Here is a 27,724-nt window from a genome sequence, read left to right on the forward strand (position 1 = left end):
CCTCAGCCACAGCCTCAACCCTGGGACTGCTTCGCCTCTGAAAACTTTAGGTGAAAATTTTTCTTTCCAAATATAATCTCTTCCTTGTCCATATTTAATTTTGCTTTTCACACGTGCCATCCGGACTGCCCCTTCATGAGCTCTGAACTACTCTTTGCCTACCGGTCTCCTCCTCTCTTCACTCGTTCCCTAGCCAGCTGAGACCCCATGATCCGTCACTTTATCCTCTTTCTAGTTTCTCAGCTCCCTTCCTTCTCATTAGCTTGGCAAATCCCCAGCCTGGAATGAGTTCATCTTTATGTTTTCTGTCTGCACCCGTGCGGTTGAGGTCTCCTGGAGAAATAGCACAATAGCGCGAGTGTTCTTCCAATTCCATGTCATGAAGCATGAGTCCCTCAAAGCTGCACTGCATCCCTCACCATATGTCTCTGCAGCTACTTGTTATAGAACATCATTCATTAATTTATTCATTCACTTATGCATTCACTCATTCCTAAATATATATTAGATACTCACTAACAGCATGCTGGGTCCTGGGAGGTAACTGTGAAAAAGACAAAGTCTCAGTCCACAGAGAGCTAAAGATCTAGCCTAGAAAACTGAAGTCAATTATCTGGGAGCTAATTTTTTAGAAGAATGGTGAATAGATGAAATATTAACTATGATGAATGGGAGTCAAAATGGCTTAGAAAGCACAGGAGGGTTGATGAGCAGTTCTGAGGGACCAGTTGGAATAGTGCACAAGAAGTTGGAACAGCACAAACGGACAAGTTGTGTTTTTCTCCGGGAGATCTCAATAGCTTGGGTGCAGACAGAAAACATGACTATGAGTTCATTCAGGATTGGGGTTTTGGCATGCTCATGGGGGTGGGGAGTTGAGATTCTATAGAGAAGCACTATGAACAAGATAATATTTCAGATTTAAAAGAATGCACAGATTTTTAGTGCCTTTTGATAACTGTTTCTTTTCTAAACCGATACTAAACCTACAACTCCTATCATATGACTGTCTAGAAAATTATCCAACAATTAAAGGGAATCTTGGCTCCAATAAGTTGTAATCTCCTTTTATATTGGAGATATATTAACTTTTGCTAAATACTACTTATTTTCTCTTTGCATTTTTAAATATTATATAAGTACAATGAAAATATTCTCATTTTTTTAAAAAAAACTCACACTTTATAGAATTGCTCAGAATAAGAGTGAACTCTCCCAACATCCTTTGCCCTTTCTCACTTCCTGTCCCTGCATAAAGCCCTGTTAAGAGCTCAATGTGTGTTCATACAGGTCTCCTCTCTCTGGGTTTACCACAAAAAGCAGTTTGTGAGCCTATGCATACACACCGAAAATGTGGAAGCTGCTAGTTAAATGTCTTTCTGACAGGGGAAAATGTAAACATTAGAAAGGAGTGTCTTCCCTTAAATAGGAATAAACTTTATTCCCTATGTACCAAATCATTTGGACCATCTTTCTATATGCTGATAAGAAAGTTAAACGATAGAAACTATAATATTAATGATTCAGGGAAGAAAAAAAAAAAAGAACTTATTTGCTGACTCATCAGGCCGAGATGACAATCTCAAGTAAAATTAAATTTTGTTATCTGTTTTTGTCACAAATTATATCTAAATAAGGAATGAGAGAGAATCTGTAAAGATAGATAAGAACTCTGATGTTTTCACTACAAACACAGCATTAACCCATTCAAAGTGTAAATCATCTTTAGTTATCATATCAGGGTTAGTGAAACATGTTTTAAATAATGCAGAAAGTCATAACATAGCAAAATATGATTGATAGATAACTTGTGCCTCCTGTTAGTCATTTCAGAAGTAATTTAACCCCCGGGGAACTGACTCACTGATATATTTTTATCTTTCTTTCCCACCTCAAAATAGTCGTATATTTCCCACATTACAGTCAGTGCACCTTTGGAAATTTGACGTAGCTTCTACAACTGCTGTCTGCTTGTTGCAGTGAGAGTTAAATAATCATTTCTGATAGTTCCTGAGAGAAAGTCAGTTTCATTCACAGTGGCTATGTATGCGCATATAATTTTGGATAGAACTATGCACTATATATTCTACAACTTGCTTTTTTATTTAACAGTATGTTGAAATCCTTTTATGTAGCATGGAGATTTACCTCATTCTTTTTAATGCCTTATTTGCTTCCATAATAAGGAAGCATAGGAAGTTATTAAACTACTTTCTTTCTAGTAAAGTTTATTTCATTGTTTGATACTATAAACAACGGTCTAATAGGATGCTTATTCACATAGTTTTGTTTCCATATCTAAGTGTTTCTGTAGGATACATACCTAGAATTGGAATTTTTAGGTAAAAATGACTCTACTTTTTTAATATATATGAAAATAAATGCAAACTTTCAAGTGTCAAAATGAACAAAAAGTTAAACAGCAGCAAATATAAATCAACAACAAACACATATAAAGATACTAGACTAATTAATAGCCAGAAAAACAAAAGTGAAACAATTGATGTTACTTTGTACCTATTAAACACAGCATTTACCCATTCTAAGTGTAAACTATCTTTAGTTATTGTATCAGGGTTTGCAAAACATGTTTTTAAAAATATCCATTAAACTGTCAAACATTTAAAAGACCAATAAAACCTATTCCTGGTGAAAATATGCGGAGAAAATTGCTTTAGCTTATTTTTGCAAAGGAACTTAGCAACATTTATTAATATTAAAAACATATGTAGACTCTGACCAACAAACTGACTTCTAGAATCTAATTCCATAAAAACAAAAGGCCAGATGTTTCGAATATATACACAAAGATGTTTTGGGTAGCATTCATTTCTTTCTACAAATACTTGTTAAGCGCTAAGTTGCCATCACTTTAGAAGTAAACAAGACACAGGCCCTGCCCTTAAGGTCCTAACATCCTATGTGGGAGACAGATGCACAAACAATTGGAACTCATGAGAGAGGTGTTAGGGAAGCAACCCAGCCTGGATGGAGGGCTGCAAACACTTCATTGAAGAGTCAGTTTGCAGGACTTTGTAAGATGCAGCATGTTTCTAAAGCTTTGGGCAAGGTTCTGTGGTTCAGTACAGTTGAACAGAGTATGATAACTGGATATAGGGAAAACATAACTCGTAAATGTGCCCTGAATCAAAACTATGTTAATAAAATTCACAGGTAATCCAATTGTTTTAATGGTATTAGGGACAGAATACGAGATGCACAATGTAAAAAGGATTTACAGTTTGGGAATAGAATCAAAAGACTGTATCATTAAATGGTAGCCAAAAATGTTGTTTGTTCATATACCTGGTGGAGAGTGCACTCTTGAAAGCTTTTTATTGAACCAATCAATTAAGACATGAGAAGAGCACATAGAAAAGTTTAGCTCAACTTGACCAGGCAGTGGCGCAGTGGATAGAGCATTGGACTGGGACATGGAGGTCCCAGATGCGAAACCCCAAGGTCACTGGCTTGAGTGTGAGCTCATCTGGCTTGAGCATGGGCTCACCAGCTTGAGCGCAGAGTCTCTGGCTTGAGCGTGGAATCGTAGATATGACCCCATGGTCACTGGTTTGAGGACAAGGGTTGCTGGCTTGAAGCCCAAGGTCGTTGGCTTGAGCCCAAGGTCACTGGCTTGAGCAAGAGGTCACTCACTCTGCTGTAGCCCCCTGGTAAAGGCAGATATGAGAAGCAATCAATTAGTCCCAGCTACTGGGGAGGCTAAGGCGGGAGGATCGCTTGAGCTTAGGAGCACCGGGCTGTAGTGCGCTATGCCGATGGGGTGTCCGCACTAAGTTCAGCATCAATATGGTGACCTCCCAGGAGCGGGGAACCACCAGGTTGCCTAAGGAGGGGTGAACCGGCCCAGGTCAGAATTGGAGCAGGTCAAAACTCCCGTGCTGATCAGAAAGCAATCAATTAACAACTAAGGTGCCTCAACGAAGAATTGATGCTTCTCATCTTTCTCCCTTCCTGTCTGTCTGTCCCTATCTGTTCTTCTCTCTGACATTCTCTCTGTCTCTGTCAAAAATAAAAAAGGGTTTGGCCCAGATAAACTTGGATTTAGTCAATAATCTCACTTACTTTTCCTAAAGTACAGTTTCCTCCCTTCCTCTCTCCCACCCTTTCTTCTTTCCTTTCTTCCTTCTTTCCCACAATTTTTTTAAGGAGAAGGAAACACTCCACTCACATTGGAATTCTAAATCTTGTTAACCTCACTCTGACCCTGTTATTTCACCATTTAACAATGAGGCAAAATCAGCAGCTCTTAAATCATGAACTTTAAATGCCAAAACAGTACTGAGCAATTTTAAAAGTATGAAATGTTATATAGGAAAAGAATGTTTAATATTAAAAACAAACAAACAAAACAGACAGTCCATTAGAAACTGGTAATCCATGACAACCGTGATGATGTGAGTAACAGATCTCAGGAAGGGATGGCCAGACCGCGGGGGAACAAGAGCAGCTCTTCTAGAAAGAAGGTACACTTTCTTCCAAACTATTGTCATTAAAGGAAAAGGCGTTAGCATGGGTTCTCTTATGGAAAGGCATGACCTCCATGGAATAACGAAAATGTTCCCAGAGTCTAAGTGCTGCCTGGCATTGCTCCCATATCAACAGCAAAACAACTGCATAGCAACCTACATTTGCCATTTCCTCACCCATTACTGTTTGTCCAGAGGAAAACACCCCCACCGCTCCCTGTCTGCTTTGTAGATTTGGTGAAACAGGGTTTGGGTCTATGTGCCAAGTTGAGGAGCCGCACATGCTGGCATTTCCCAGCACATGCTGCTCACCACGTGGGCTCCTGGAGCGCTGCCTCTTGGCTTCAGAGGAGCAAGAGCTGCTCTCCCCTCCCCCGTTTCCGCTCACAAAGACAACACGCAATAACAATTAGTAAGTGTGTGCGTGAGCTCCCAACTGGCCACGTTCTCTTTAGATCCAGTGACCTGTTTTATGAATATTAGGAAAGACTTTCCAACTTGTGTTTTGCATCCTCAGGAGAACACAGAGTGCACAGTAAGAGCAGAGCATTAGTCACTTCTGAAACAAAGAAAGCCCGCTCTGAGTGCTGCGAGGGGAGGACCGCTTGCCATCTGTTTATTTCCTCGTGGCGGCGCGGCCCAGGGGGACTCCAGCAATGGCACCCGCGTACATACAGATCCAGACTGGAGTACTTTTCCTCTTTCCAGAGGGGGTTTTCCTTGAACTTTCTCATCTGAGTAAGATGTAGACAATATTACTTATCAAAGAAGACTAGTAAATGACTCACAGTGAATAAGAATAAATGAGGGTGCAGTTTGTCATCTTTAAGAGAAAAAAAGTAAAAGCCTCCACAATTGGAGAAACAACTCACTTTTTCAAACCTCCTCAAAGAACGTCTTCAAAGGATAGGCAGGAAATAGGTTTGTGGGGGTTAAGTTAAGCTCAAGAAAACTCCAGTGGCAAGAGCAAGATCCAGCCTCATCATGCATATTTATAAGAGGCAACCTGAGCTCCCGTGTAAAACCACAGAGTGGCTGTGTTTCCTGCACACAGCTGAGAAATGCTCTAGAGATGGGGAGCCCGGGGGCCTTGCTTTATAACACAGGAAAAATGATGATTGTTCATTGCCGACTCAGCTCACACATTGACTGGATTTTCTCCGTAGGCCTGATGACAGCTCGAGAGTATCCATCTGTCAGGATGCATTTTAGAGCCATCATTGTGCAAGTGTGAATTTCAAGACTTTGGCTAATAAGAAGCAAAAAGGAATATGGTGACATATTTTCATTAGAGCTTTGGGCATTTCTTATTAATACTCTAATAGAGAAATAGGTCAGTATGGCTTACACTGGAAGATAATTATATTATATACATTGTTTCTCTTCTCAACAGACTTTCTACACCAAAATACTCAGAGTTAGTTTCACCTGCTGGAAAACACAAACCAAGGTCCTTAATTGTTCCTGTAGGAGTTAGGGATGCACGTATTGGATTTTTCATTTTTTTTACTCAATACATAGTTATTGAGAGCCACTAATGTACTTAGCCACATGCTAAATACTATTCTAGGAATCTGGAAAACTGAAATGAACAAAACAAATAAAAGTTATCATGAAGCCCATGACAACCCATTGCGATGCTCTTCCAGGGCGAAAGAACACCTTACTGTGTACCTACTTGTAACAGAAGGTCCTGGACCTTTTTGTTCAATTTTTTTCAAATGTCTTTGATGATCTCGGGAATGAAGAGGTTGCTATGTATGCCCATGTGTTCTGTGTGAAAGAGAAAAAGAGAAAGAGACAGGAAAAAAAGCAACATTGAAACAGAGAAACTGAACTGAAAGGGAGATTATTTTTAAAGTGTCAAAAAGATCTATGTGTATAATCCAGTAACACACAAAAGGCACTAGTCCTGGGAAACACAGAGACCAAGGAAACACTGGTGCAGATGGAGAAACCTACTCTGTTCTGTGTTAGGAAGACACAAAATATTGTCAAGATGTCAACTCTTCTTAATTTAATCTGAAAATCTGACACCAAAAAAGTCCCCAAAACTTTCATAATGATGTTTTGAACAGATAAACTGATCATAAAGCAAGAAGAAAAGTCTGGGAGAAGAACAATGTGGGGGAAGGACTAGTCCTATCAGATACTGAAATATAAAGCTTCAATAACTAAGAGTGTAGTACTAACCCATAAGCAGACAAAAAAGTGGAACTGAATTAATGCCCAGAAATAGTTCCAAATGCATATGGAAATATAATATCTAAACAACCAGGCACATTCCCTGTGAGTCTGTTTGCCTCTCTGCCATTGTCAACCATGCTAATGTGGTCCTTTGCTTCTTTCTCATTGAGAGGCTTAGTACTAACCAAAGGCCCTTGACATAGAACAGCACAGAATTAGAAAAAAGTGCGGGGTTTAGATGTTTAGAAAGGGTTAAACTGGCTAAGGGCCAGTCCTACTCTACTACATGCAGCTTGGAGACCTTGAATGTGTAGCTTAACTGCACTGAACTCTGATTTCATTGCCTATAATATGAGAATAACAAAATCTATCTCAAAGAATTATTGTGAGAGTAGAATAACATATATGAATCTACTTAAGAAATTCTAGTACTTCAGAAATAAACATATCTTAGTTGAATAGTGTAGTAGACATCTTAACTCCAGGTTGTTTAACAACTTGTCTATCTGTAGACAGCAATTGCTTTTTAAAAACCTCAAATCTTTCTTTGCCTCACAACATTAAATAAATAAGATTTTGCACAAGAAAGAATTATTCTTAAGCTCAGCCTTTAGAATCAATGATTTCCGCCCTGGCTGAGTAGCTCTGTTGGTTTGAGCTTCAACCTGAAGCACAGAGGTTGCAGGTTTGATCCCTGGTCAGGGATCATGTACAGGAACAGACTGATGTTTCAATCAATCAATCAATCAATAAATAAATAAATAAAATCAACAACTTCCTTATGTAGAAAACTCTTCACAAAGGAGATCGAGTTGGCCAGTGGCTTTATTAAATCCAACAAGAGAGGTTTTGGTTACAAAGCACAAGAAAGGACTTTCTGACTTCAAAGTTCTTTTTTTCTTAATGTGTAATTTTGGGGAGGATCCTGGACTGAGATGGGACTAATGGAAACCTGTCATGCGTGTGAGGACTGCTCAAGGCCCGGCTGTGCCATGAAAAATGGAGCCTGACTCTTGACACAAAAGAAGCTTGAACAGTTTAATGGGGGAGAGGACTAGAAATACAAACACAATTACATGTAAATTTCTACCTTTAGTTGTTTTACACAATTCAATGCCTGAAGGGTGAACAGATGTTGAAGACAGATGTAATGAAAACACTGAAACCTCATACACTCTGGGAAAACCTCAGGACAAAGGACAATCTTAAACACTGTTGGAAAGTCAGAAGTAGAAAGTGGTCAAAGGAAGGGACAGTAAGGGTTTGATGCCACAGTAAGAGCACTCAAGACAATGAGTTGAGTAGTGAGCTGATAGGACACTTGTTGATTTTATTTATTTATTTATTTATTTATTTATTTATTTATTTATTTAAACATCATTCTGTTCCTGTACATGATCCCTGACCAGGGATCAAACCTGTGGAATAGAGCTGATTAGTTTTGTCAGGCCAGTGATGAAAAGAATGCTCACTGCTGGGCTGGGTGGCTTGCATAAGGAAGATACTCAAGGCTGGAGAAGAGAAAGCTATTCCCATTGTTTAGACATGATGCTTAGGGCCAATCCAGCCTCTACCCCTGAAAATAAAGATAGTATAGGGCTTTTAAAAGCCCTGTAGAGCAAAAATTATAGAATTGGTGTTTTTCTGGACTAACTAATAGAAGGAACAGGTTTGACAAGGTTAGGAGTATAGGCAGGAGAATGGAGCCATTGACAGCAGGAACCTTCAGAACTGACAAGGGTTTGTAAAGAGGACAGGGGCAGAAATAAATCCTAGTCTGGCTACATCTAGCTGTAGGAGAAAAACAACCAACATGTGACCCCAACTCTACCAGAAACCGAATCAAAACTTTAAATAGAATAAATTCAGAACTTTCAGCAAAAGAGTATTTTATTATTTTTATCATTATGAAGCTAAAATTTTTTTCCACTTAAAACATGCATAAAACTATATGAATGTTACACCTACCACTGACCTACATCTTATTTAAGGAAAAGTGTATCTGTTATAGACACCAATAAAATCATCTTTCCTCCTACCCTCTCTTCAGTAGAGAAAATAGCAGAGGAGCACATTTTGGCAATCTTGCTGAGAGGGGCAATAGCTCCTGCAAGATCATTACCTCCACCATCTGTCTTGCTCCAAAGTTCACCAGCTGCTAAGTTAGTACATTTTCCTTAGATCAACATTTTGGCCTTTCTTAGACATCAGTGTTTGAGTAGGTAAGACATTACTAGGTCAATGTGTAGATTCCCTGATGGACATCAGTCTGGGGCCAGAGTTGGGTATGATGGAAATACAGGATGTACCTAATCACTGTGTATGTCACAATCTTACATAAGAAAACGTGACATTGTTATTTTGTCATTCACACCTTATTCTTCATAAATGAATTGACATTCTCCCAGTTTACCATGTTTGGCTTTGAATAATCATCAGGTGACCCCACCCCCAAGACAAGTCCTCAATGGATTATTTATTCATTTAAGAGAGGAGAGAGAGAGAGAGAGAGAGAGAAAGGGGGAGGAGGAGGAAGCATCAATTCCCATATGTGCCTTGACCAGGCAAGCCCAGGGTTTCGAACCAGCAACCTCAGCATTCTAGGTTGACACTTTATCCACTGTGCCACCACAGGTCAGGCCTCAATGGATTTTCAAAGAATTTTGAGAATGTATTCTCAAAAGAATGTATTACATTTTCAAACATTTTTTAGCAGCAAAACTTTTGTTTTCCTACCAAGACTCCAACATACTAAATAGTCTATAGACATGGAAGTCTTTTTCATCTCAGTTAAAATTTCAGGAATTAATGAAAACCATGTCATTCTTTGTGAACCTCTAAAGTGTCTGTAGAAACAAAGGCAGGTCTGAAAGAGAACCCAGCATCTTCCCAGCACCAACAGAAGAGCACAGCTGCCAAGGAGATCACATGTAGGAGCCAACATTATATGTGATCGGATATGGTTTTAAAACCGTTAGCCACACCTTGTGGTACATACAAGCGCAAGCATGAGAGTCAGACAGACCTGGGACTCAGTCCTGCCCTGTGATCAGCAGGCTACTTGGCCTCTCCAAGACTCAGCTTAAATAGCTGTGAAAGTGATAAAATGATAGTCATTTAAATGTGGAGGGGGAAATGAGGTAATGCATGTAAAGAGCTAACACAGTGCCTAACTTACAGTGAGTGCTCAAAAAGGGCAGGTAATAAGAATAATTATAATAGTAACAACAACAGTAATGCCATCACCTTATTTTATCATCACCACAGTGCTTAGAATGTATTGTGGAGCCAGTAATAAGTTCGTACCTGGCTAGTTTGACCCGAAATGAAATTTCAAACTCTCCTACAGAAATAGCATCAGCAAGCAAGGCATTACAGAGTCAAAATGCCAGGCGGGTATAAAATACCTTGACCAGAGTCCCTATGATATCAGTTAGAAAACCTTGACAGCCAAACTAAGCTATGTTCCTCCTGTCAGGATCCTGGAACCTTCTTCTGTGTAATACACATTGTCTTATTTTAAGTATCTCCAGGGAAACAGATTCCATCACTTCCCTCAATAACCCATTTCAGTGTTTAGTAACTGTCCCTCTTAGCAAATTTTCAGGGCTAATCTAAATGCTCCATGCTCTAGTTTTAGGCCAGTGATCTCACATGTGATTTTGATTTTACTGATACTTATAGCAGTACTGACTCAAATTAGAACTAGAAATATATCCGTATGTGTTAGCCTGAGCTTTCAGACTCAGCACACGTCTTGGTGATCAGCCATGGGGAGGTCACATGCGGGAGAGCGGCACTGTTACTGTCGTCAGAAACACACTAGCAGTATTTGCTTACTGGTGCAGCCCAGGTGCATCCTCCACAAGTGTCACACTCTGACTTGTGCAACATGAATCAGAAACGAGCAGCTTTTTAAAGCGAGCAGAATGAATGGTGCTGTCCTCGGAGCGGTGTGTTTCTGCAGTGGACTGCTGCTCCCCGGGCGGAGCTGCATCCGGGCATGGGCTCACTCTCCGTGGAAGGTGTCACTTCCTGCCCACCTTTTGTGGGGTCTCAGCTTTTGCATAATGTCCAGGATGAATCAAATAGTGACAAATCCCCTGAAGCCACCACCAAGGTGCCAGTGACTTCCCTTTCTTTATCAGTATGTGTCCGAGAAGCACCAGTCCCAGGGCCACTGCTCTGTTCGGTGGGTGAGTAAAGCAGTGCTGAGAAAGGCACTATGTGCTCAGGCATCTTCCGGCGGAGCCCGGCGGGCTGCCGAGGACCCTGAAAACTTTACAGCTAAACTGGGTCAGAGTTCCTGAAGAGTGTTTTTTAAAACATGGTCCCTTGGGTTCTGCCCCACCCTCCAAAAAGGAGAAGTGATAAAAATATTCAGAAAAGGCAGGATACAGAGGTGGACTGACCAGGAGCTGAGTAAGCTTGAGCTTTATTTGTGTGGGTCTCCGCAAAGCTTTACACCTACTTTATATTCATGGTTGTGGACCCTGTCCTTGGACCACCATTCCCTGGACCACTCTGAGACCGCTTCCCTCTTCCATATAACAAGATTAATAATCTCTTGCCTGTCACCTGACCTGTGGTGGCGCTATGGATAAAGCGTCGACCTGGAATGCTGAGGTTGCCGGTTCAAAACCCTGAGGCTGCCTGGTCAAGGCACACATGGGAGTTGATGCTTCCTGCTCCTCCCCCCTTTCTCTCTCTCTCTCTCTCTCTCTCTCTCTCTCTCTCTCTCTCTCCTCTAAAATGAATAAATAAAAATTAAAAAAAAAAACTTAAAAAAAAAAAATCTCTTGCCTACACCCAGTGCTCCTTTTCTTCAAGGGCTACCAAGAAGAGCTTCGGCAACCACAAAGTCAGGCCCTACCCCCTCACTTCGTACTATACTCCTCACTGAGAGATACATGCCTGCTCGTTTATTAAACTCACTGAGTCCTGAAGGAAAGACTTCTGCTTAATTTTACTTCATCTAGTGCAGGGGTCCCCAAACTACGGCCCATGGGCCACATGCGGCCCCCTGAGGCCATTTATCCGGCCCCTGCCGCACTTCTGGAAGGGGCACCTCTTTTATTGGTGGTCAGTGAGAGGAGCATAGTTCCCATTGAAATACTGGTCAGTTTGTTGATTTAAATTTACTTGTTCTTTATTTTAAATATTGTATTTGTTCCCATTTTGTTTTTTTTACTTTAAAATAAGATATGTGCAGTGTGCATAGGGATTTGTTCATAGTTTTTTTTATAGTCCAGCCCTCCAACGGTCTGAGGGACAGTGAACTGGCCCCCTGTGTAAAAAGTTTGGGGACCCCTGATCTAGTGCTTTCTGCTAAGTGGGGGCAGATGGCACTATCTTACCGGTGAGCACATGTCATGTGGGAGGGACAGATGAGCGAGTTCACAAAGTCCTCATGTCATCATGTCACCCAGACTCCTTCAGAAGTCTGCGTGCCCCTCCTCCTAGTCCCCACCTCTCTAGACATTCTCTTTCTAAGGACCTTTCACCAGGCAGGTAAGCAGGACTCCGAGTCCCTAATTTGGTGCCCAGACATCCATGCAGAGTGACAGTCTTTCCTGAACTTATAGGTCCATGGCCACTCTCAGAGGTCTCTGGGTATTGTGTGAGCCCCAGTCAGATGGGTACTTGAGGACATAAAGAGAAAAATAAATAGAAAAGAAAACTAGGAAGAACAATGGTGCCTGGTAAACTGACATAAAATAGATGTGTACCCGCATCACCACATGTTTGTAAGTTTCTGTACAGGAGTGAAGTGACAGTATTTTTCTTAATTAGGCACCCAGTTTTTAGGACAAGAAAGGAGACCCTAAGCTCCATTTTGGTATTGGGAAGAGAGGGCTGCCTTCATCTACCCACCATGCCTGATCTGGAACCCTGATAGGAGGAAGAGAGACCTGTTCTTGGGCCTCCCTTCAGCCTCTAAGAGTAACCTACTCACTCCATGCCCCAAGATTCTCTTGTCCAAACCTCAGAGTAGGGACTCAGTGGGCGGTGGGGGCACATACGGCCAGTACAGTTTCCCTGTGTCATAGGCTTGGGTCAGCCTCCCGAACAAGTTTGCTTTTGAAGGGTCGCAGTCCTTGTTGTGTCACGGAGTCCTGTGTGGTGGTCAGAGGGAGGCAGGAGTCACAGATCTGCACAACTCCTTGGACCCAACTAAGACTCTGTTAGGTAACAGGATTAATGGCACCTGGTCTGCATCAGATGGAGTGCAACGGCTGTAGCATCTGCATTTGTGATGAGCTGATAGTCTGGGTCAAGGACATTGGGTCATCATGACCATGAAACAGAAGGCAGCCGTGGGGGCTATGTGCAGCGACCACAGCAGTGTTGTCATTCCACCCCCTGCCCATCGCCCAGGCAGCATTCCCTGTCACTTTCACTTCCTCCCACTCACGTTTCAACCTATAGGGACAGATGGAGGTCATGATGCTTAGACACCGGCGAACCCAGACCTCCGGCCGGGGTGCACGTGCTGTCACCACAGTGACAGTGATGCTGTGGGGGGTCTAGCTTGGTGGCTGCACGAAGAGGAAACGGTGAGCGCAACGTGGTTTTAGTTTGGGTTTCTGGATTTTCTCTTTCACCCTTTCACCCAGGAAAGCATAAGGTAAGCATCTGTCTGAGCTTATCTTCCTGCCTGATTTTTGGTCCGCATCTATTCATTTTGTTCTTGTCCAACAAGGTTAATTTTCTCAATTTCATTTCAGTTTCTCTTTTCCCCCTTGGATTCCCATCTCTACGTCTTCTGATCACCTTTCTACACATTCCCATTATTTTTGCCTGTTTAGCTCTCTGAAGCCCCTTTGAAAGCTTCTGTACAGGTGAGCGGATTCGCTTTGCTCAGTTAAGTATTAGGGGTGACTGCTCTGCTGGGGAAACCTCTCCACGCAGATGTCCTGGGCTGACCCGTGCACACACAGAGCTTAGACGGCTTCACTGTGAAAACACATCTCACACCATTAGCCAGAGCATATGTGCAGATGCAACTAAAACCATTCTTATCCCGAGAACATAGTAGGCAGCCTGATATTTTATATTCTATTCTATTTATTATTTTTCTTCATTTCTTCCATTCTTTCTTCTCTTCTTCCTTTCTCCTCGCTTCCTACCTCCCAACCCACTGTTCCTCACCCGCTACACTGATCTCATCGCTCATGACGGTTGTTAATGGGCGGAGACTCAGCAGCTCTGTCCACTGGCCCTGGGGCAGGGGTTCCTTCCTCATTTTCTGAAACACACACTGCCTGTATATAACAAGAAGTCCCTTTCTCTCCACACAGATGAAATCTAAACTCTCCTGAAGTAAACTGAGATACAAAGACAAAAGGGGTCAGAGTAATGGCGGGGTAGGAAGCGATACTGATAAATCTCCCCCAAAACTCAACAAGATCTTCAACCAGAAACAGAAAAACCTATACTTGGAGCTTCCAGATGCTTCGCAATACACCCAAAGGTATGATTGAGTGAAAAATTGGCTAAATATATAACCAAACCCCGAAGGAAATAGAGTAAGAAATGCTCCGCCTTCCTCACTAACCTAAACAGGGCGGCTTTCTCTGGTAACTGTGAATATAGAAACTGAGGCGGGCAAAGGGGGTGAATAGATCCAGGCCGCCGCGGCACAAACGGCCGAACCAGGCTGTGGCACACAGATCCAAGCCGAGGAAAATCTGATCCTGTGGCAACCCGGGCAATACAAGCTAACACTCGCGCCAAACCCAAACAAAGAAAGACAAGCGGAGCGGCCATTTTACCCGGTCTCCTGGTCGGTGCGCAGTTAGTGGGCGAGAATTTCTTCCTAGGCCCCGAGAGTGGGTGCCCGTGTTGCCCCACGGAGAGGCAGGGTCAGAGGCCTTTCTGTGGGCCGAGGACAGAGTCTCTGGGCAGCCCCAGCGCCCTGGGAAAGCCACGCACGGGAGGGAGTGAGAACTACTTCCAACGGTGGAGATTTTCCGTGCTGGTGAGGGTTTCACTCAGAGGGAACCGTGGCCGGCCTCATATCCTGGTGTGCGCGCGCAGATAAGGAGTGAGCGATTCCTCCGAGTGCCTCGGCAGTGCGCGCCCGTGTTATCGCACAGAGGGGCAGAGTCAGGGGCCTTTGTGTGGGCCAAAGCGGAATCTCGAGCCGCCCCAGCGCCTTGCAAAAGCCGCGCACGGGGACGGAGCGAGACTCAATTCCAACGCTGCAACTTTTCCCTGCGGTTGGGGGTTTCACTCAGAGCGTGAGACTGCTGGCTGGATATCCTGGTCGCAGACAGTGAGTGAGAGTTTCCTTCAAGTGCCCCCCAGAAGTGGGCGCCCGCTTGTGTTACCGGACAGAGTGGCAGAGCCAGAGGTCTTCGAGTGGGCGGAAAGCCCGCCTGATTATGCTAGCAGCTCTGACTGACTGAGCCTTACCCAGAGCCCTGTGCTGAGTGGAAATAGAGTGGGGAGTTGCCAGCTCTTTGAGCCTCTTACTATCCAGGCAGAGGCAGCAGCAACCCCATAGCTGGATTATCAGGCTACTAATTGAGGAAGGAAAGACTAGGAGAAAGGCTCCAGGAACACGGACTCTCTCACTGTCGGAGCCTATAAATGCTAATGAGCCTCGACTCCCACGAGACTAAAGCACAATACATGACATTGCCATAGAGACTTATCAACTGCAAACCTCTACCTGAGCGTGCCAAAGGGGCAGAACCCGGGGTGCAGAGTCACCGACCAGGAAGAGGGAGAGAAAAGAAAAAGCAAGAAGATAACCTCTCAAAATCAAGAATAATCTGCAGACTTTATAACCTATCACATTTTATTATATTTGTTCGTTTGTTTCTCTTATCTTCATTCTTGATACTCTTTTTTCCTCCTCCAATTTGGCCGATTAACTCTCTACTGGTCTTATTCTCTCCTCTCCTTGAACTACACTACCCATAAGTGTTACATCTCCCATTATCTTTTCTCTTCTCTTCCTTTCTCTCTATGAGGGTTGCACTCCAAAACCCTTAACTCTCTCTCTCTCTCTCCTTTCTTTTTTCTTCTTTTAGTGGTTCCCTCTTTTGTTTCTCTCTCTCTTTCTTTTCTCCCTCTATATTAGTTTCTTCCTTTCTCCTTTACATCTCCTCTCATTCAAACCTCAATAACAAACAAATTATCTTATCTGGGACTCAAACCTATGTTTGTGGCATTTTGGGGGGGTTTTACTTCACCTTTTTAACTCACTAGCAGTGCTCCCATCCCTGGCTCTCCATATTATCTAGTTCTTGTTCCACTAAATACAATAGTAAGTTTTTAATTTGTCCCCCCATTTTTCCATTTTCCTCTTATTCCTCTCATCATAACTCTTAGACAACCAACACCTAAAAGCAAATCATTTTATTCTTGACCCAAATTTTTTCCTTATTTGCTTTTTGTGGGTCCATACGCTCTTTTTTTTTTCTTTTTTCTTTTTTTTTTTTTTTCTTTTTTTTTTTTTTTTCTTTTTTTCTTTTTTGCCCCTTTATTACTTTTCCCCAATTCAGGCCCTCCATCACAGGCATTGTTTGTTATAACTCACAGTCCACCACAAGATTTTCTCAAGAAAGAGGGGAGAGGAGAGGAGAGGAAAAAAGGAGGGGGGGAATAATTTCCTTTTTTTAAAAATTTTTATTTTATTATATTTTTCTTTATTTCATTATTAATTTTTTTTAAAAAAAACAACTCTTTTTGATTTTTTATTTTTTTTTATTTTTTTTAACTTTTTATTCTTTATTAAATCTCATTAATACTATCAACAAAACCACCCTCAGATGCCATTAAGGAAGAGAAAATCGAATATCATGGATACAAAAGAAAGAGAGGTAACACAGCTAGATGAGGAAAAATCTATGGAGAAAAAATTTAATATATTGGAAACCTTGGAGCTAAATGACAGAGAATTCAAGATAGAAATACTAAAAATCCTCCGAGATATACAAGAAAACACAGAAAGGCAATATAGGGAGCTCAGAAAACAACTCAATGAACACAAAGAATATATGTCCAAGGAAATTGAAACTATAAAAACAAATCAAACAGAGATGAAAAACTCAATTCACGAGCTGAAAAACGAAGTAACAAGCTTAGCTAATAGAACAGGTCAGATAGAAGAGAGGATTAGTGAAATAGAAGACAAGCAACTTGAGGCACAACAGAGAGAAGAAGAAAGAGACTCAAAAATTAAAAAAAATGAGATAGCCCTACAAGAATTATCTGACTCCATCAAAAAGAATAACATAAGAATAATAGGTATATCAGAGGGAGAAGAGAGAGAAAATGGAATGGAGAACATACTCAAACAAATAATAGATGAGAACTTCCCAAGCCTGTGGAAAGAACTAAAGCCTCAAGTTCAAGAAGCAAACAGAACTCCAAGTTTTCTTAACCCCAACAAACCTACTCCAAGGCATATCATAATGAAATTGACACAAACCAACAGCAAAGAAAAAATTCTCAAGGCAGCCAGGGAAAAGAAGAATACAACATATAAAGGAAGGCCCATTAGATTATCATCAGATTTCTCAGCAGAAACTCTACAAGCTAGAAGAGAGTGGACCCCAATATTTAAAGTCCTGAAAGAGAGGAACTTTCAGCCACGAATACTATACCCATCAAAGCTATCCTTCAAATACGAAGGAGAAATAAAAACATTCACAGATACAGAAAAGATGAGGGAATTTATCATCAGAAAACCCCCACTCCAGGAATTACTAAAGGGGGTTCTCCAATCAGATACAAAGAACAAAAAAAAAACAGAGCCACAAGTAAAAGCTCCAAGAAGAACACAATAAAACCAAATTTAAGCTGTGATAACAACAAAAAGAAAGAGGGGGAGAAGATGGAGATTAACAGTAGCAAAGGACGATGGAGTGCAAAAGTACTCACAAAATAGTTCACTACAATGAACAGGGTAGGGACCCTTTTCATTACTCAAAGGTAACCACCATTGAAAAAACCACCACAGAAGCACATGAGATAAAAAAGATAGCAACAGAGGAAAGATGTATGGAATACAACCAAATAAAAACAAAAGATAGAAAAACGAAAGAGAAGGATCAAACAAGACACAAAACTAACAGAAAGCAAGATATAAAATGGCAATAGGGAACTCACAAGTATCAATAATTACACTAAATGTAAATGGATTAAACTCACCAATAAAAAGACACAGAGTAGCAGAATGGATTAAAAAAGAAAATCCAACTGTATGCTGCCTACAGGAAACTCATCTAAGTAACAAGGATAAAAACAAATTCAAAGTGAAAGGCTGGAAAACAATACTCCAAGCAAATAACATCCAAAAAAAAGCAGGTGTAGCAATACTCATATCGGATAATGCTGACTACAAGACAGGAAAAGTACTCAGAGACAAAAATGGCCATTTCATAATGGCTAAGGGGACACTGAATCAAGAAGACATAACAATTCTTAATATATATGCACCAAACCAAGGAGCACCAAAATATATAAGACAGCTACTTATTGATCTTAAAACAAAAACTGACAAAAATACAATCATACTTGGAGACCTCAATACACCGCTGACGGCTCTAGATCGGTCATCCAAACAGAGAATCAACAAAGACATAGTGGCCTTAAACAAAACACTAGAGCACCTGGATATGATAGACATCTACAGGACATTTCATCCCAAAGTGACTGAGTATACATTTTTCTCCAGTGTACATGGATCATTCTCAAGAATTGACCATATGTTGGGCCACACAAACAACATCAGCAAATTCAGAAAAATTGAAGTTGTACCAAGCATATTTTCTGATCATAAAGCCTTGAAACTAGAATTCAACTGCAAAAAAGAGGAAAAAAATCCTACAAAAATGTGGAAACTAAACAACATACTTTTAAAAAATGAATGGGTCAAAGAAGAAATAAGTGCAGAGATCAAAAGATTTATACAGACTAATGAAAATGACAATACGACATATCAGAATCTATGGGATGCAGCAAAAGCAGTGATAAGAGGGAAATTCATATCACTTCAGGCATATATGAACAAACAAGAGAGAGCCCAAGTGAACCACTTAACTTCCCACCTTAAGGAACTAGAAAAAGAAGAACAAAGACAACCCAAAACCAGCCGAAGAAAGGAAATAATAAAAATCAGTGCAGAAATAAATGAATTAGAGAACAGAAAAACTATAGAAAAAATTAATAGAACAAGGAGCTGGTTCTTTGAAAAGATCAACAAAATTGACAAACCCTTGGCAAGACTTACCAAGGAAAAAAGAGAAAGAACTCATATAAACAAAATCCAAAATGAAAGAGGAGAAATCACCACGGACACTGTAGATATACAAAGAATTATTGTAGAATACTATGAAAAACTTTATGCCACTAAATTCAACAACCTAGAAGAAATGGATAAATTCCTAGAAAAATACAACCTTCCTAGACTGAGTCAAGAAGAAGCAGAAAGCCTAAACAGACCTATCAGTAGAGAAGAAATAGAAAAAACCATTAAAAACCTCCCCAAAAATAAAAGTCCAGGCCCTGACGGCTATACCAGCGAATTTTATCAAACATTCAAAGAAGACTTGGTTCCTATTCTACTCAAAGTCTTCCAAAAAATTGAAGAAGAAGCAATACTTCCAAACACATTTTATGAGGCCAACATAACCCTCATCCCAAAACCAGGCAAGGATGGCACAAAAAAAGAAAACTACAGACCAATATCTCTAATGAATACAGATGCTAAAATACTAAACAAAATACTAGCAAATCGAATACAACAACATATTAAAAAAATAATACATCATGATCAAGTGGGATTCATCCCAGAATCTCAAGGATGGTTCAACATACGTAAAACGGTTAATGTAATACACCATATCAACAAAACAAAGAACAAAAACCACATGATCTTATCAATAGACGCAGAAAAGGCTTTCGATAAAATACAACACAATTTTATGTTTAAGACTCTCAACAAAATGGGTATAGAAGGAAAATATCTCAACATGATAAAGGCCATATATGATAAACCATCAGCTAACATCATATTAAATGGCACTAAACTGAAGGCTTTCCCCCTTAAATCAGGAACAAGACAGGGTTGTCCACTGTCTCCACTCTTATTTAATGTGGTACTAGAGGTTCTAGCCAGAGCAATCAGACAAGACAAAGAAATAAAAGGCATCCATATCGGAAAAGAAGAAGTAAAGGTATCACTTTTTGCAGATGATATGATCCTATACATCGAAAACCCCAAAGAATCCACAAAAAGACTACTAGAAACAATAAGCCAATACAGTAAGGTCGCAGGATACAAAATTAACATACAGAAGTCAATAGCCTTTCTATATGCCAACAATGAAACAACTGAGAAGGAACTCAAAAGAATAATCCCCTTCACGATTGCAACAAAAAAAATAAAATACTTAGGAATAAACATAACAAAGAATGTAAAGGACTTATATAATGAAAACTATAAACCATTGTTAAGGGAAATCGAAAAAGATATAATGAGATGGAAGAATATACCTTGTTCTTGGCTAGGAAGAATAAATATAATCAAGATGGCTATATTACCCAAAGCAATATACAAATTTAATGCAATTCCCATCAAACTTCCAATGACGTTTTTTAAAGAAATAGAGCAAAAAATCATCAGATTTATATGGAACTATAAAAAACCCCGAATAGCCAAAGCAATCCTAAAGAAAAAGAATGAAGCTGGGGGCATAACAATACCTGACTTCAAACTCTATTATAGGGCCACGACAATCAAAACAGCATGGTATTGGCAGAAAAATAGACACTCAGACCAATGGAACAGAATAGAAAGTCCAGAAATAAAACCACATATATATAGTCAAATAATTTTTGATAAAGGGGCCAACAACACACAATGGAGAAAAGAAAGCCTCTTCAATAAATGGTGCTGGGAAAACTGGAAAGCCACATGCAAAAGAATGAAACTGGACTACAGTCTCTCTCCCTGTACAAAAATTAACTCAAAATGGATCAAAGATCTAAACATAAGACCTGAAACAATTAAGTATATAGAAGAAGACATAGGTACTCAACTCATGGACCTGGGTTTTAAAGAGCATTTTATGAATTTGACTCCAATGGCAAGAGAAGTGAAGGCAAAAATTAATGAATGGGACTACATCAGACTAAGAAGTTTTTGCTCAGCAAGAGAAACTGATAACAAAATAAACAGAAAGCCAACTAAATGGGAAATGATATTTTCAAACAACAGCTCAGATAAGGGCCTAATATCCAAAATATACAAAGAACTCATAAAACTCAACAACAAACAAACAAACAATCCAATAAAAAAATGGGAAGAGGATATGAATAGACACTTCTCCCAGGAAGAAATACAAATGGCCAACAGATATATGAAAAGATGCTCATCTTCTTTAGCTATTAGAGAAATGCAAATCAAAACAGCAATGAGATACCACCTCACACCTGTTCGATTAGCTATTATTAGCAAGACAGGTAATAGCAAATGTTGGAGAGGCTGTGGAGAAAACGGAACCCTCATACACTGTTGGTGGGAATGTAAAGTAGTACAACCATTATGGAAGAAAGTATGGTGGTTCCTCAAAAAACTGCAAATAGAACTACCTTATGACCCAGCAATCCCTCTACTGGGTATATATCCCCAAAACTCAGAAACATTGATACGTAAAGACACATGCAGCCCCATGTTTATTGCAGCATTGTTCACAGTGGCCAGGACATGGAAACAACCAAAAAACCCATCAATAGATGACTGGATAAAGAAGATGTGGCACATATACACTATGGAATACTACTTAGCCATAAGAAATGATGACATCGGAACATTTACAGCAAAATGGTGGGATCTTGATAACATGATACGAAGCGAAATAAGTAAATCAGAAAAAAACAGGAACTGTATTATTCCATACGTAGGTGGGACATAATACTGAAACTAAGAGACATTGACAAGAGTGTGGTGGTTACGGGGGGGGAGGGGGGAATGGGAGAGGGATAGGGGGTGGGGAGGGGCACAAAGAAAACAAGATAGAAGGTGACAGAGGACAATCTGACTTTGGGTGGTGGGTATGCAACATAATTGAACGACAAGATAACCTGGACTTGTTATCTTTGAATATATGTATCCTGATTTATTGATGTCACTCCATTAAAAAAATAAAATTTAAAACAAACAAACAAACAAAAAAAAAAACAAAGACAAAAGAACCACAGGTCTTTAAGGTATATGGTGGCGCCATCTTGGGATTCACGAAAGAGGGATGATTTCCCTGATGCTTTGAAGTCCTCTGTTCCTCTCCTCATGAGGCCCTAGTATTTTCTGCCTAACTCCTTCTTCTCCCAAAACAAGTTCTGAGGAGGGATCTTGTGGTAAGCAGAGTAATGTCCCCACAAACATGTCCATGTCACAGTCCCTAGAACCTGTGACTATGTTGATTATGTTATGTGGGCAGGGAAATTAAGGTTGCAGCTGGAATTAAGGCTGTAATCAGCTGGTCTTCTGAAGGGAAAAATACTCTGGACTGTCTGGATAGACCAGTGTATCACAAGGGTCCTCACAAGTAAAGGCGGGAGCAGAGAGTCAGGCTTTGAGTTGTGTGATGTATAAAGGCTCTATGACTTCTGGCTTCAGGTTCTGCTGGAAGGAGCTTGGAAGTTGCCACTCTCTTCCAACAGCAAGTGAAAAGCTAAACAGACTGAAAAATCAACATCTCTTCTTGGACCCATAAGACAGTGAAGGACACAGGTTAAGCTACTGACTGCAGTCAGAGAGGCAGGCAAATCCAGGGCATTTTGACATTCCCAGCAGAGACTCAAGTGAGAAAACAGCCACGGGAACCAGTGCTGGGGTCACAGTGACTTATAACTGAGGAGTGGCTGGAGACTCGGCGTGGGACAAGGCTGAAGTAGAAACTCCGGGGAATCCAGTCACAGGAGCACGAGAACCCGTTCAGTCTTGTGAGGTTTACCTCTAGGGGTTCTCAGTCAGGTTCCCACACGAAATATTAGGGGAAAGTCCCCCCGCCCCGCCCGCCTGTGTGTTTAGCAGAGAGTGAGGAAAAGGAGCCATTTTGAAACCTGCCAGAGTACTCCGTTCTCAGCAAGGCCTGCCCTCGGGAGAAACTAGTTGACCGGCACCTATGCTACCAGGCTATTCTCAGAGCCTAACTGACCTGGGGAAAGGAAATACCCAACTTAGCCTACTCTAGTTCTCCTGTTCACCTAAAAAGGGGAGGGGAAAAGCAAGAAACACTTGCAAGTTCACAATCCAGAGGCACAAGCTCACTAAAAGACTAAGCCCCCATCTCAGGACTAAGGAGTGCTTTTCCTTCCCACCCCCAGTCTTACCACTGCCTACCTAACAGGCTCTAGGCAGTGGTTCCTTTTACCCTAATACATCGTGTCTGGCTACTGAGAAAAAATGACAAGGCATACCAAAAGACAAAAAATACTATTTTCAGAGACTGGGCAAGCAGCAGACCCAGACGTGGCAGGGATGCTGGAATTATTAGACCAGGAATTTAAAACAATTTTAATTAATATGCTAAGGGCTCTAATGGATAAAGTAGACAGCAGGCAAGAAAGACTCCATCAGCCATTGTTGGCTTAGAGGATAGACAGGGCCACCAGCCAACAATGAGGGCTGTCTCTCAAAGGGAGAAGCAAGAAAATGGATTCTCCCCTCCATGCTCCAGAAAGGAAAACAATTCTGCCCACTTCAGACTGCTGATCTCCAGAACCGTAAGATAACAGAGGTGTGTTGGTTTAAGCCACTGAACTTGTGGCAATATGTTGCAGCAGCAAGAGGAAACTAATACAGATCCATCCTCCGTCCATTACAAACAACACTCCATGATTTAGAGTGTGTCTGAGTTCTGGCTTTGTTTACCCACTCTCTTCTTCCAAGGCTGGCTTGGCTCTTGGCATTGTCCTCAGTCTGGGAGAGGAAGCACTGGCGAATGTCTGGCCTCAAACAGTTATGCAGCCTGCCAACCTGCTGAGCCCCTGGGACCGGGGGAGCTGGCTGGACGCTGGAGGACAGGGTGGGTGACTGATGCTAAGGAAAGTGGCGGTTTCCTGGAGGCTGGTTTTTCTCACACACAGCAGAAAAGCTCACAAAACTCTGTCACCCTGCAAACTGTAATTTTACCAAATTTTTTAAGAACAAAGACTTAGCTGACTAAATTGGGGGACAGTCTCCCCCATCCCCCACAACTATAGTTTCGAAGCAAAAATCTCTTGAAGCCAATGGTGGTGAAGGCTTCTTGTGACACTTGGGTGACTGCTATTGTGAACCCCTGTGGCCTGGGCCTGGACCTTCTGATTCTCCTTCATCCCTTCCCCGTCACCCCCTAGCTCCGGCCCGCCATGGCCGGGACCAGAGGCCTTGAGGACATAACTTAAACTCTCCGACTTAGTTTCCTCCTCAACAAAATACCAGCCAGCACCCCACAGTGCTGAGGCTCTGACTACAACATCCACTGCAGCCCTGGACCAGTCTCTGCAAGAACCATGGGCAGATTTCCTAGTCCAGAGCTACTTCCTGTCTGCTGTGAAGCCCACAGCTTTGTGCTTACTGCCATCTGCACTTCAGGTGGATTGTGTGTTCGCGTGTGTGTGCGTGTGTGTGTGCGTGTGTGTGTGTATTTACAAAATTACAACATATTAAACATACAAAATTCTGTTTCTACTGGGAGTCTGCTCTTAGAGTCAGTAGTTACTCTCTACTCAGAATCCTTCCAAGTCAGTTAAGACTTATGCAGTGTTCACTGATTACACCAGAGAAATTCCAGGGAAAGATGTTTTGCCAATTTCTCTTCCTTCTAGCCCAAACACAGAGCTTAAAGTGCTTCTAACTCAACATAGTCTTTGTATTGGTAGGTTTATAGATTCTGAACTGTTTTATGATCTTTAGGATGCTGGATCCTTAAAAACTAATCAATAGTCTCCTTATACTTGAGAAGCTGGTTATAATGTTAACAACTCTCAAAGCTCAGTGTCCTTGGAATGAATAATTCAACTTTAATAAATTATTTATTTACTTACCTACTTACTTATTTATTTTGACTAGTCCCTGTTGACTAGTTGGCTAGCCTATGGTCCTTGTGGACCTAAGTCATGCCCTGCTCAGCTTTTTGCTAATCCTGACTTTATACAAGAGAGCTGTAAGTTTCTGCCCCACGTTCTGGGAGTTAGGCTCAGTCACACCTCTGGACCACCTCTGTGGTAAGAACTAATTACTAGGATTCTGCATGCTGATAATTTTGCCTTTATAACCTGCGGATTTTCTATTCTCTTAAGGCCTGAGGCTCTGCCATGGTCCTTCAATCTCCCTTCTGGAAACAATCTTAACAATGAACTGCTAACAACCAATATCTTCTGCCTATCTAAGTTCCGGTTGGACCCCAAAATGCCGCCACCTGCCAGGATTCCATGTCAGGACTCCTTGCCCCCTTGTGACGATGGGCCCTCCCGATGCTCATTCCTGCCCTGCTACCTACTCTGTTTTTCTCTTGGCACCTGTCCCTGGTGCTTGCTTCTCCAGCCCCGCCCCGGCTGCCTGTCCCACTGCAATTCACTGGGTTATGCCTGGCCCGTTCCCAAGATATGTCAACAATTGATAGATCACACTTTAGGAGCCAGAAAATCATACCAGACTGAAATTTTAATTAGGATAGGAACTCTTGGAATGTGGCAGCAGGCAGAGCCATCGAGGTTTGGATGGTGGGGAATGTGTAAGCAGCACATTGGGGAACCACTCTCTCAGCAAAATACAAAAAAAGATGCCTCAACTGAAGAAAAATGCCTGGCTGCTGATTTTACAAAGCCTGAAACTTTTAAAACCTCTTTGTTGTTTTTTTTTAATTTGTTAATATATATTTTAATTATTTTTAATTACAGTGAAAAACACATAACATAAAATGTACCATGTTAACCACTGGAAGTTACAGTCCGGGAGCATCGAGGACCTCCACACTGTTGTGCAACCATCACCACCATCCCCTCTCCAGAACTCTCGTCACCTTGCAAACCTGAAACGCAGTCCCCCCATCGAACACTAAAAGCTTCTTTCCTCCCTCCCTCCAGGCCCTGGCAACCACCCTCTGCTTTCTGTCTCTGTGGATGTAAGAACTCCAATCAGCTCACATAACCAGAACCAGAAAGTATTTGTCCTTTTGTGACTGGCTTTTCCTTTAACACAATGTCTTCGTGGTTCATTCATGTTTTAGCATGTGTCAAAATTTCCTTTTTTTAAAAAAGCTGCATAATGCTCCCTGTATGTTTACCACATTTTGTTTATCCATTCCTTTCTTGACAGACATAGGTTGATTCTACCATTTGGCTAGTGTGAATAATGCTGATACGAACATGGGTAGACAAATAGCTTTCCGGTCCCTGTTCCATTCTTTTAGGTATACGCCAAAATGAAGTTGCTGGATCATATGGGTAATTCTTTTTTTAATTTTTTGAGAAACAACCATACCATTTTCCATAACAGCTGCACAATTTTACCTGCCCAAGACCAGTATACAGGAGTTTCAGTTTCTCTGCATCTTCTTCAACACTTGCTATTTTCTGTTTTGTTTTGTTTTTTATATAGTCGTCATCCTAAAAGGTGTAAAATGATATATTTTTTCCTATAAATCACTTAGAAGTTTTCGTCCTGTAAAACTGTTCACAAGTGAAGATCCAGTTATGGTCTCCCCACAGATAGATATTGTTTATATTAGCTGACGCCACCTCTTTGTCCTCACTAATTTGTAGCTTGGTGGTATTTTTAGCAACAAAGTTTTTCATCTATCTACTACGTCCAGAGTTTAGTGAGGACCTCATCAACAGCAACTAAGTAAAAAACTGAACTAAAAATCTCAACATATATATTTGATTTTGTTTTTATGATTTTAGTAGTTATATGTTTTTACTTTGCCCTCCTTCAGAATTCTAGAAATTTTTTCCTAAGATGATGACATGTTCTGTGCAAAACTCTAAAAACTTTAAAGGTTTCTGAGGGTCTTTAAAGGGTAACTAAGTCCTTAAAATGTGGGAGAAATCATAATTATAATAATAATTACTCAAATTATCCCACTACCAAAACATTTCAGAAAATGAAATCATGCTAAAAAGCAAAATCTTTGTATTCACATATAATCTCTTAATATAAAGTGATTAAAATATTTAATTTAATTTATTTTAATTATTAATTTAAAATATCTATATTTATTCTATATTACACAAACTGATTTTTAACTATGGGATCATGGTTTTATAACTGGCCCTTACTTCCATCGAAGTTAAACAAATTATATTCATAAAGTTATTTTGCCATTCTTTTATTCCTGGTGCTTTTTTGGTTTCATGTGAAACAAACTCTAATTCATTGCTTAGACTGTTTCTTCTTATATAATTTTTTAAATTCTACTCATCATTCAAAGCTTAGTTCAAGTCTTCCCAGATCAGAAGGGACAGAGGACAGAGATTTTACTAGTTTTGTTTAATATTGTGTGACCATTGCTTAGAAGAATACCTAGTGCTAGAAAGTGCTCTACAAATGTACATTGAATAAAAGGTGAATAAATGAGTGAGGACATTAATTAATATCCTAGACTGTATTGCTTACTCCTTCCTCTAAATTTCTACAACATGTGGACTCAATCTACATATCATGTACGATTCTTAATATTTATACAAGGTGGGGCAAAAGTAGGTTTACAGTTGTTCATATGGAAAATAATGCGATAATTAATAAATAATAATATAAGAATGAACTCTGTGTTTCGTGTACTCACACCTGTATACTTACTTTTACCCTGTCCTATGTTTTGTGCTGATTATTTGTGTTGTTCACCAAATATTTATAGTTCTTCTCCTAACATTTGGTACAATTACACTTTCTCATCTCTTTGAAGTCAGGTGTGGGGATACACTTGCTTTAGACAAAGACAGATGAGAAGAATGACAAATGTAACATCTAGGGGGAAGCTCTAAGAACCATTGGGTGAGTCATCACCTTCCCTTCCTCCTGCTTCAATGACTGTAAAAGTAAG

Source organism: Saccopteryx bilineata, chromosome 12 (genome assembly GCF_036850765.1).
Source record: "Saccopteryx bilineata isolate mSacBil1 chromosome 12, mSacBil1_pri_phased_curated, whole genome shotgun sequence".
Classification (NCBI taxonomy): Eukaryota; Metazoa; Chordata; class Mammalia; order Chiroptera; family Emballonuridae; genus Saccopteryx; species Saccopteryx bilineata.